Genomic DNA, 8,825 nt, shown 5'->3' with positions numbered 1-8,825 from the left:
AGAGAATGAGAACTTGGAAAAGCTTTGGACAACATAATTTTCCCATCTAGCTATAGGATTTGCAATTTAAACAAAAGCAATATTTCCAAGCTCAAACATATAAGAAACAATGCAACCAATTGAAAATGTGTAGTCCCTTCAGGGAGCTGTTTTTGAGGGCCACAGTGTGTGTTTTTCCTGAGCTACACAGAATGCTTCTTCAAAAGATCATTTTGGTTAGAATGCAATACATAGGGAGCCAAAATGGAAAACAGATACCAGCTTGCCTTTACTATATTCTTAAAAACTATACCATCCCATAAAAGATACCTTCCCCCTTCTATGTGTAACATTTTCTGTTTTAGTGTTAATAAATTTGAATCCAGTTATTTGCAAAAACACCACCACCACAGAATTTCAGCATCCCATTTTCAATATGTATGTACTAGTCTGTCTTTATTTCTTATAATCTAAGATGGCCACAAGTCACACTCTCTCAGCCTCAGAGGAATGCAATGGCAAAGCCCCACTGAACAAATCCTGCAAAGAAAACCCTGTAGAAATGACTTGAAAGCATACAACAACAAAAGGCAATTGCAACTCTCTCAGCCACACTCAATGTTTAATTGCTCAGCTTAGTACTGGTTGCAATAAAACCATACAGAACATCAAATTCCAAATGGAAATTCCCACCCTCCCAGTGTGAGAGACAAAACATTTTAATTTTTTTCATACTTCACCTGCGAGGAGAACAGTAAATATATTTCTCATGCTTTTCCATAGCCAAGAAGAATTTTGGCAGCTATTTCTATTCTTATAAAGTAAGGGTAATATCATACTTTCCCTAATCCAGATGCACACAATGTATGTTTCAGAGCCAATTTTTGGGAGTCGCAATGTGCAGGGGAAAAACTTCCTGAAAGATGATTGGGTTACACTGAATATATTCATAGAAGGATGGAACAGTGATGGAATGCTTATAAAGAGAAAGAGAGTGTGTACATTGATTCCTTTGCAGACAAGATCTGGTATTATACCTTCTTTCCAGATTTTACCTGAATTCTGATAACAGCCAATTTGATCTCCTCTGCTAAAGACTAGGACATCTAGCCAAGCTGGTGAGTGAGTGGAATTTCAACAGCTCTGCCTTCTTCTTTTTGATTGCTTCTCATTGGTGTGATACAGAATGGCACTTTGTGTCGGCTTGGCCACATACTAAGGTTACACGGGGGCTGAGCAACTGCACGCACTGCAACCCTAGTATGTGGCAGTGGCGTAATCATGGTGGTCTCCCAGCCGCATGGGGGCCGCCATGATGACCAGATGCATGCAGCACATGTATGACGTCTCTGCGGAACCCCATGCCGCTTACACACATTGTTCCTGCAGCAAGCAAATGGCTGCGGGAACAATGCCAGGGAGAAAGGGGTTGGGCATGAAGCCCCAAGGAAACTCCTTTTCCACGCCACAGAGAAGCGGCATTTTGCCACTTCTCCATGGTCTGGAAAAATTCTGAATTGGGGCCACAGGGCTGCCGGTGAGGCTGCCCTGCCCCTAACCCAGAGCGAAAAGGGGTGCCACAGACCCACCCCTTTGGGGCAGTCTGTACTGTGTCATTGATACCTTTATCATGGGACAATACTGAGATTTAATAGCTATGTCTTTGAAGGTTTAACTATGTTCACCCAGTTTTCAACTTTCTACACTTTACATCCGTGAGAGGTTGAAACAGTGAAGCAAAGGGAAATAAACAGAAATCATTTTGCGGGAGGTTTAATCCAAGACAGTATTTCCATGTTATTGTTGTTGTGTGCCTTGAAGTCATTTCCAACTTATGGCAACCCTAAGGTGAACCTATCATGGGGTTGTCTTGGCAGGTTTCTTCAGATATGTTGCCACTGCCATCTTTTGAGGCTGAGAGTGTGACTTGCCCAGGGTTGCCCAGCAGGTTTCTATGGCCAAGACAGGATGGAAATCCTGGTCTCCAGAGTCATCATCCAATGCTCAAACAACCATACCAAGCTGTCTCTTGAGCAGATAAAGAATTTTACTTTCTTTCCTTATAATGTAAATGCATAATATAATCTACATGCAGATTTCTTTCTGTCTGAAAGATCCTATCTCCTTATGCAAGCTTCCCAGAGTATTAAGAAACTCAGGGGAGGGTTTTCTCTTGGCCTCACCACCACTACAGGTCTTTCTGGTGAGGACTTGAGATACAGAGACTTCTCAGAGGCTATTCCCATCCTGTGGAACTCCCTTCCACAGAAGGCTAGGTTGGGCCCCTTTCTACTCTCCTTTCACACAGTGAGAGACATATACAGCCCATTCTCCATATCTACACATTCAAGTGTGTGTGTGTGTGTGGTGTGTGTGTGTGTGTGTATTCAAGCTGTAGATGTTTGAATCAAGGCTTGTTTTAAGATTATATATATATATATATATATATATATATATATATATATATATATATTCATTCCTTAAAGCAAACCTTGATTTTTCCATTTTACATGAGGAACATTGTGGCGTTGTATTTAATGGGTCTTGGGCATTCATGGATTTTGGTTGCAATTTTGATTGGGTCTTGAGCATCCATGGATTTTAGTTGCAAATGCAAGTAGATACAGTAAATAGGTACCACTTCAATGGGAAGGTAACAGATTTTGATGCAGTCATGCTAGCCACATGACTACCAGAGTAGTCCTGGAACAATGCTGACTCTTCAGCTTAGAAATGGAGAGGAGCACTGCCTCCTACACTTGGTTACGACTAGACATTCATGTCAAGGGACTACCTTTACCTTTTAGGAGAAAAATATTTAAATACATAAATTATTTTTAAAAAATCAAATAAAAATGAACAAGGAGGTTAAAAAGCAGTACATGGCATTATTAGGTGCTCTTACTTTTAAAAAATCCTGAAGTCCATCCAAATATTAAAACAGATAGAACGTTGTTTTTTAAAAATGCCAACAAAATGGAAGAAGGGATAAGACCCATTTCAACCTATCTGGAAAGGGTAGGAAGTAATCATCAAAAGCACTTTTGTACTATAGAATAGTTTTCTTCCCTTTTACTGTAGCGCTATTACAAACAAGGAAAAGACAATTCACAAATTTTATGTTGCTCACATGAGTGTTTTCAATGAAAAGGGAGTTATGATGGGCACATTATTCTAAAACAATGAGTATAGTGTGGGAAACCCAATGCCCTTTTCTACACGCTTCATTAAGACAAAGGCAGAATTGAAAACTTGATCCTTTTCTGCCCTACTGTTAGAATATATTCCACATATTTAACTCTAACAACTGCTTTTCACTCCAAAATGGAAAGACAGCAAGATACCAAAAAGTTACTACTGAATTTCAAAATGTTTTGAAATAATGGAGACAGATAAATTCTAATAAAGGAAAAGAAACATTAATGGGGGGTGAAGAAGATTGGAGTAATATGCTAAACCTCTGGGAAGAGAAATGGGGGGATAAAGTAATTATATACAGGAATTAATTAATTATGAGACAGAGAGAAAACTTGAAGTTTAGGGCACTACAAATAAACTAAAGAACAATTGGATTCAAGCATCCATGGCTTGAAAATATTCCAAAAAAGCATAAATTCCAAAAAGCAAACCTTGATTTTGCCATTTGAGATAAAGGACACAATTTTGCTCTGCAATTATATTTAAGGGGACTTGAACATCCATGGATTTTGCTATCCACAGGGGAACCTGGAACCAAACCCAGTGGATAACAAGGTCCCTCTCTCTCTCTCTCTCTCTCTCTCTCTCTCTCTCTCTCTCTCTCTCTCTGTGTGTGTGTGTGTGTGTGTGTGTGTAATAAAAGTGAACTTAAAGCAATGGAATGTGCTATAATAGAATTTAAAAGTAAAGGAAGCAAATATAGTTTAGCTAAAATTATAAGGATGAACTGACAAGGATTGTATTATACTGACTGTAATGGGAGGATGCGGAAAGGAATTATAAATATTGTAAAAGTTTAGATGATTGATTGATATATGGAAATTGATGGATGTTAACTTTGTAGTTTGTGAAAAATAAATAAATAAATAAACCCAACAACCATTCCCTTGTTGTGGCCAAAGGCCAGCTAATAAACGCCAAGAGGGGATAGAGCACTCTTTGTTGAGATGTCGCAAGTCCAGCACTGTATCCATCATAACTTTTGCTACAAGTTAAATAATGGAATACTCAGCAAATGGTAGAGCCATTATAAAGGATATAGACCATATTGTTTCCTATACAGTATGACTCTCGCTGTCTGTCATTTTAGGAATACAGAATTACCAGCTGAACATCTTCAAACCTGCCTTTTGCTCATCATCGTTATGGGGATTTGCTATCTTCTATTTGTTGTATTTGCTGTGAGTCTTCTTTCGAATGCAGGTATGTTCATATCCAAGAAAAACTATTCAACAAAAGTTGGTTGCTAGGGTAAATGATTACATGTGACTGTCATTCCTATCCCCATTTTCTTCCCTTCTCATTTTTTAAGAATAATGGCCATATGCAGACTATGACCCTTAAAAGACCAGCATAAAGAGCCGGCATAGAGGCAGAGTGGGAGCGTGCTGACTGCATGCTAGTCACCCCAACTCCACTCCCATACTGTCCCTGCACCATCCGCCTGACCAGACAGTGGGCCACATCATGCCACATCTTCAGCACAGCATTTATATGTGCTGCACCAAAGTAGCGGCAAAAAGCCACCCACCACCAGGGCTAGAGTGCCCTTTCCACAGCACAAAAAGGAGCTGCTTTTTGTGGCTTCTTTTTGTGCCATGGAAAGGTCAGATCTGGGCTGCAGCATGCAGTTGCCACGGCCCTGATTCTATGAGGAAAGGGGCAGCTGTGGAGCAATATGTTAAGCCCTTACTTCTTCATAGTATCTAACTATCACTGTAATATACCCTCCAACTGTCCTGATTTTGCAGACACAGTCCCAATTATTGCTCTGTCATCCTATTTTTCTGCTCCTTTTATACATGTCCCAGTTTTTCTCTCTTCCTCCCACTCCCTACATCCTCAGTTTCTTCATGCTGAGTTCAAAATGCAAAACTAGCTTGCACTTTATTAACACAACAATGGAAAGATGAGTGTCAAGGTGGAATCTTGCACTTCACTGTAGACTCAGGGAAAAGCAAACTACTGCAGCCTCTTTCATTTTATGCATTCTCCCTCCTTAATAATGTTTGTCATCATGACCAAATTCTACTGTTATTTGGCCACCCATGTCCCAGTTTTTATCTGTGAAATATTGGAGAGTATGCTGTAATCTGAGATGGGAGTCAGTGTTAGGGAGCTACATATCTTAGATTATGATGAGTTATTGGTTATCACTTTTCCAGAATATCTTCATGATTTGGCTAAAGCCAAATGTCAGTATTTTGATGGCATTTGCCAACCACAGAACTGCGACCCAAGCCAAGTGCATATTGGATGGTGTCAGCCAAAGGTTGCTTGCTGCTTAAGGTGAGAATACTAGCCACCCCCTACTAAAAAAATAAAAATTTCATTAATGTATATTTGTGCGCATGTTGAAATGAATACATATATTAACCAAGTAGTTGCAGTGAGGTTGTGGAATGCCACACAGAATCACCTAACATCAGTTTCAAAATAATTATTTTGACAACCAATCGGTGATGTATTCCAGTCTTTTACTCCAAGGAGCTAAGCAGATGGGCCAGGATAGTAGCATGGACTCAATTCTGACCCTGGTGCTCACCTGGGTTGGTCCCTGTGTTAGTGCGGTGATGATCAGGTGTATACACACCCATCCTTTGACAACCTGCGACCTGCTACTGGTGTGCATTCCTTACCTTGTTTCACCATTGCTCATACTCAGAAGCCCCCCCCCCCCGATTACCATGTGTGATGTGGAAATGGGGCACCTAGCAACACCCATATAGTCAGGCACCCCATTTCCACATCAGATGTGGTAATGGGGACCTTTCAAGTAAATGCAATGGCACAAAAAGTTAAGGATTATGGGGAGGGTATCTAAACAGCTGGAGTTTGCTGCAGATTTTCCAGTAAGCTCTGTAGCAAATCAGGGGCCAAATTACCCTGAGGTAAAGACTGTTTACCCTGGGCAAGATCCATCAGATCCATGTGTGGTCGACCCTGGGGTTTTGTTCTGAGTCCTCTAAATTTGACAACATGAGGGTGGGAAAAATACAAGCCTTTTGACCTGTGCAGACAGTCCTCACGTCTAAAGTCAAGTCTCAAGTTTCTATCCTCAAGTCTCAAGCTGAGTCTCAACTACTTGCACAATATTTTTTAGCTCAGATCTGAAGCTGAAGCTCAAATTTGGGAGCCAACTTTAAGAGGAAAAATAAAAGTCAGGGTGCGTTTCTCAGAGGAGAACAGCAAGTGTATGAAGCCATGAGTTGAGGCAGGGGGGCAGGGGTTGAGGGATGCTTGGCATCCTGTCTCTGCTGCACATCTTAGGAGTCTTCCAATGCTTTTGAAAAATTTTAGAAGGACCCTTCCATCTCAAGCCTAACACATTTGCTGTTCCCCTCTCAAAGAAATGCACCCTATGCTCTGTTGGAGGGTCTTGCATGCTGCTTGAAGTGAATGTTGCCATCATGTTGGTCACTAAAAATATGCAACTTGTGAGTCGAGTCAAGTCTATGCATCATTTATTGCTAAATCAAGTCCAAGTTAAGACACTGAAGCAACTTGAATCTGATCTGAATCTGAGTCAAACAACCTGAGTCTGCATCACTGCTACCATTATGCGTCCTATCTAAATTGAAAGTGTAGATAATGACACCAAAAGCCCCAAATAGTTTGATATTTAAGGGACCATGTCTCCCTATATATGCCTGCCTGCGATTTGAGGTCTGTGTCTCTGTGTCCCATTGGTCAGAACAATGCACTGTATGAGGATAAGAGAGTGGCCCTTCTTTTGTGGTGGCACCCTAGTCCACGCTAGTGGACTATCCTCCCCTAGATGACAGATTGGCACCAACACCACTGGGATTCTGGCAACAAGTAAAAACACTGCTGTTTATTAAAGCTTTAGGGGGATTGCTGGTTTCATCCAAATTTGCAGTTTCAAATTGTTTTAGCTGCTTTTATACTATCCTGTTTCAAATTTGATATGGTTCAAATAAGCTTTTAGCCTTCAATTATTTGTTTTAAATTGCCCCACACTGTTCAAAGTGATTTAACTGCATGCTACCCTGAGAACCTCAGGGAAAGCACAGGGACATAAATATTTTAATAAAATAAAGGAATGCAGGGATACAATAATTAATAAATAAAATTCTCTGTTGTATAAGAGAAGGAAATGAGGGCCTTAGTAGCAACCCACACAGATGCTCCCATGGATTTCTTCACTGAAGCAGTGAAATGCTGTATGTTTTCTCATCATGAACTTACCATGTATGGAAGCAAGCCTACAGGAGGGAGAGGAGGCAGAGCAGTGTAGGCCATGAACTTTCTCTGTCATCCCCCTCTGCACTGGGTCACACTAACCACAGTAACACCAGTGCAGTGCTGAAATTGAAGTCAAGGGTGGCTGATCAATCCACTGCCATGAGAATGAAAAAGCCACTCTTGGTTTTATTCCTGTTCTTCCCACAGTTGCGATGAATTGTATGGGAGTACCCCCATTGTAGCATCCCAGTCCTCCAGAGGTTTAGAACTAGAATAGCTCCTATACAACTCTGTATGGGAAAAATTAAAACAGTCCTCACCCTGAGACAGGTGTTGCCTATTGGAATGACACACAGCAATTTCTGATGGAATACTGTGGGCCTTCACCATTAACCTGACTTTGCCCTGGAGTTGGAAAATCAGGTATTTCCCTGAAATCTCAGGGTGAGCATGGGATTTTGTACTATGCAAATAGCTGGGTTGGGCCCAAATTGGACCAAGCCATCTCTTCACATACCAGGTGCCATGCCATCCCTCATGCTTAGCAACACTGGGAAAGGGGATGGCCTGTCTCCAGAGCTGCCATTCCTGCTTCCATATTGGCAGGATATCTATGGACAGGCCACCTAACACACCACCACTTCTCTTGAGAGTGGGCTGACAAGAAGAGAGAGTAAAGGGAACACCAATCACAGGGAAGGACCAAATGATGGGACTGGCAAGGATGTTAAGTATGGGCATACATCTGCCAGCTGGACTCTTGACACAACTTGAGCTGTGACAATTTGAACTTAACTCCACTAACAGTTCTCTGATGTTCCCCTCTTGATGTTCCCCTCTTGATGCTCCCCTCTTGATGTTACATCATCAAAGTTTTAATGGAGTAAGACACTGTTTTCTTTTCTTCACAAACGTAGGACAAAATGACCATCACACAAGATGGAACACACACTGAATAGGATGGAAATGCTTCCAGAAACATCCATGACATGGAGATGGATTCCTTCCTAGACTATTCATATTCATGAATGAAATAAAACTTTCTGAAATAGTGGAATATGTACTAGGTTTGATTTGTCTTCTAAGAATGAGCTTGTCATATTAAAGTTTCTCGTGGACTGTGGACCACATTTTGTGGTGTTATTATAGTTTCTCCCATGTATCTTCTCATGTCTTATACATTTTTCTTGGAATTTAATTTCAGTTAGGATTTTCTGTGTTTTTCTTTGTTGTTTTGCTCATTCTAGTTCTTGCATTATTTTTTCAAGATTTTCAGATTTTTCTTGTATTTGTTATTTTCTTTTCTTTCCATTTCTTTTTTTAATGTTTGCTCTATTTTTTTCTGATTGATTTCAATTCTTTCCCTATTTTGTCCCTGATTGCATCTCTTATTTCACATCTTATTTTTTAAATTTCTTCTAGAATAAGTAGGTTAGAATCTA

Source organism: Sceloporus undulatus, chromosome 1, assembly GCF_019175285.1.
Source record: "Sceloporus undulatus isolate JIND9_A2432 ecotype Alabama chromosome 1, SceUnd_v1.1, whole genome shotgun sequence".
NCBI lineage: Eukaryota > Metazoa > Chordata > Lepidosauria > Squamata > Phrynosomatidae > Sceloporus > Sceloporus undulatus.
The sequence above is the reverse complement of the archived record's forward strand: the minus strand, read 5'-3'. Positions refer to the sequence as shown.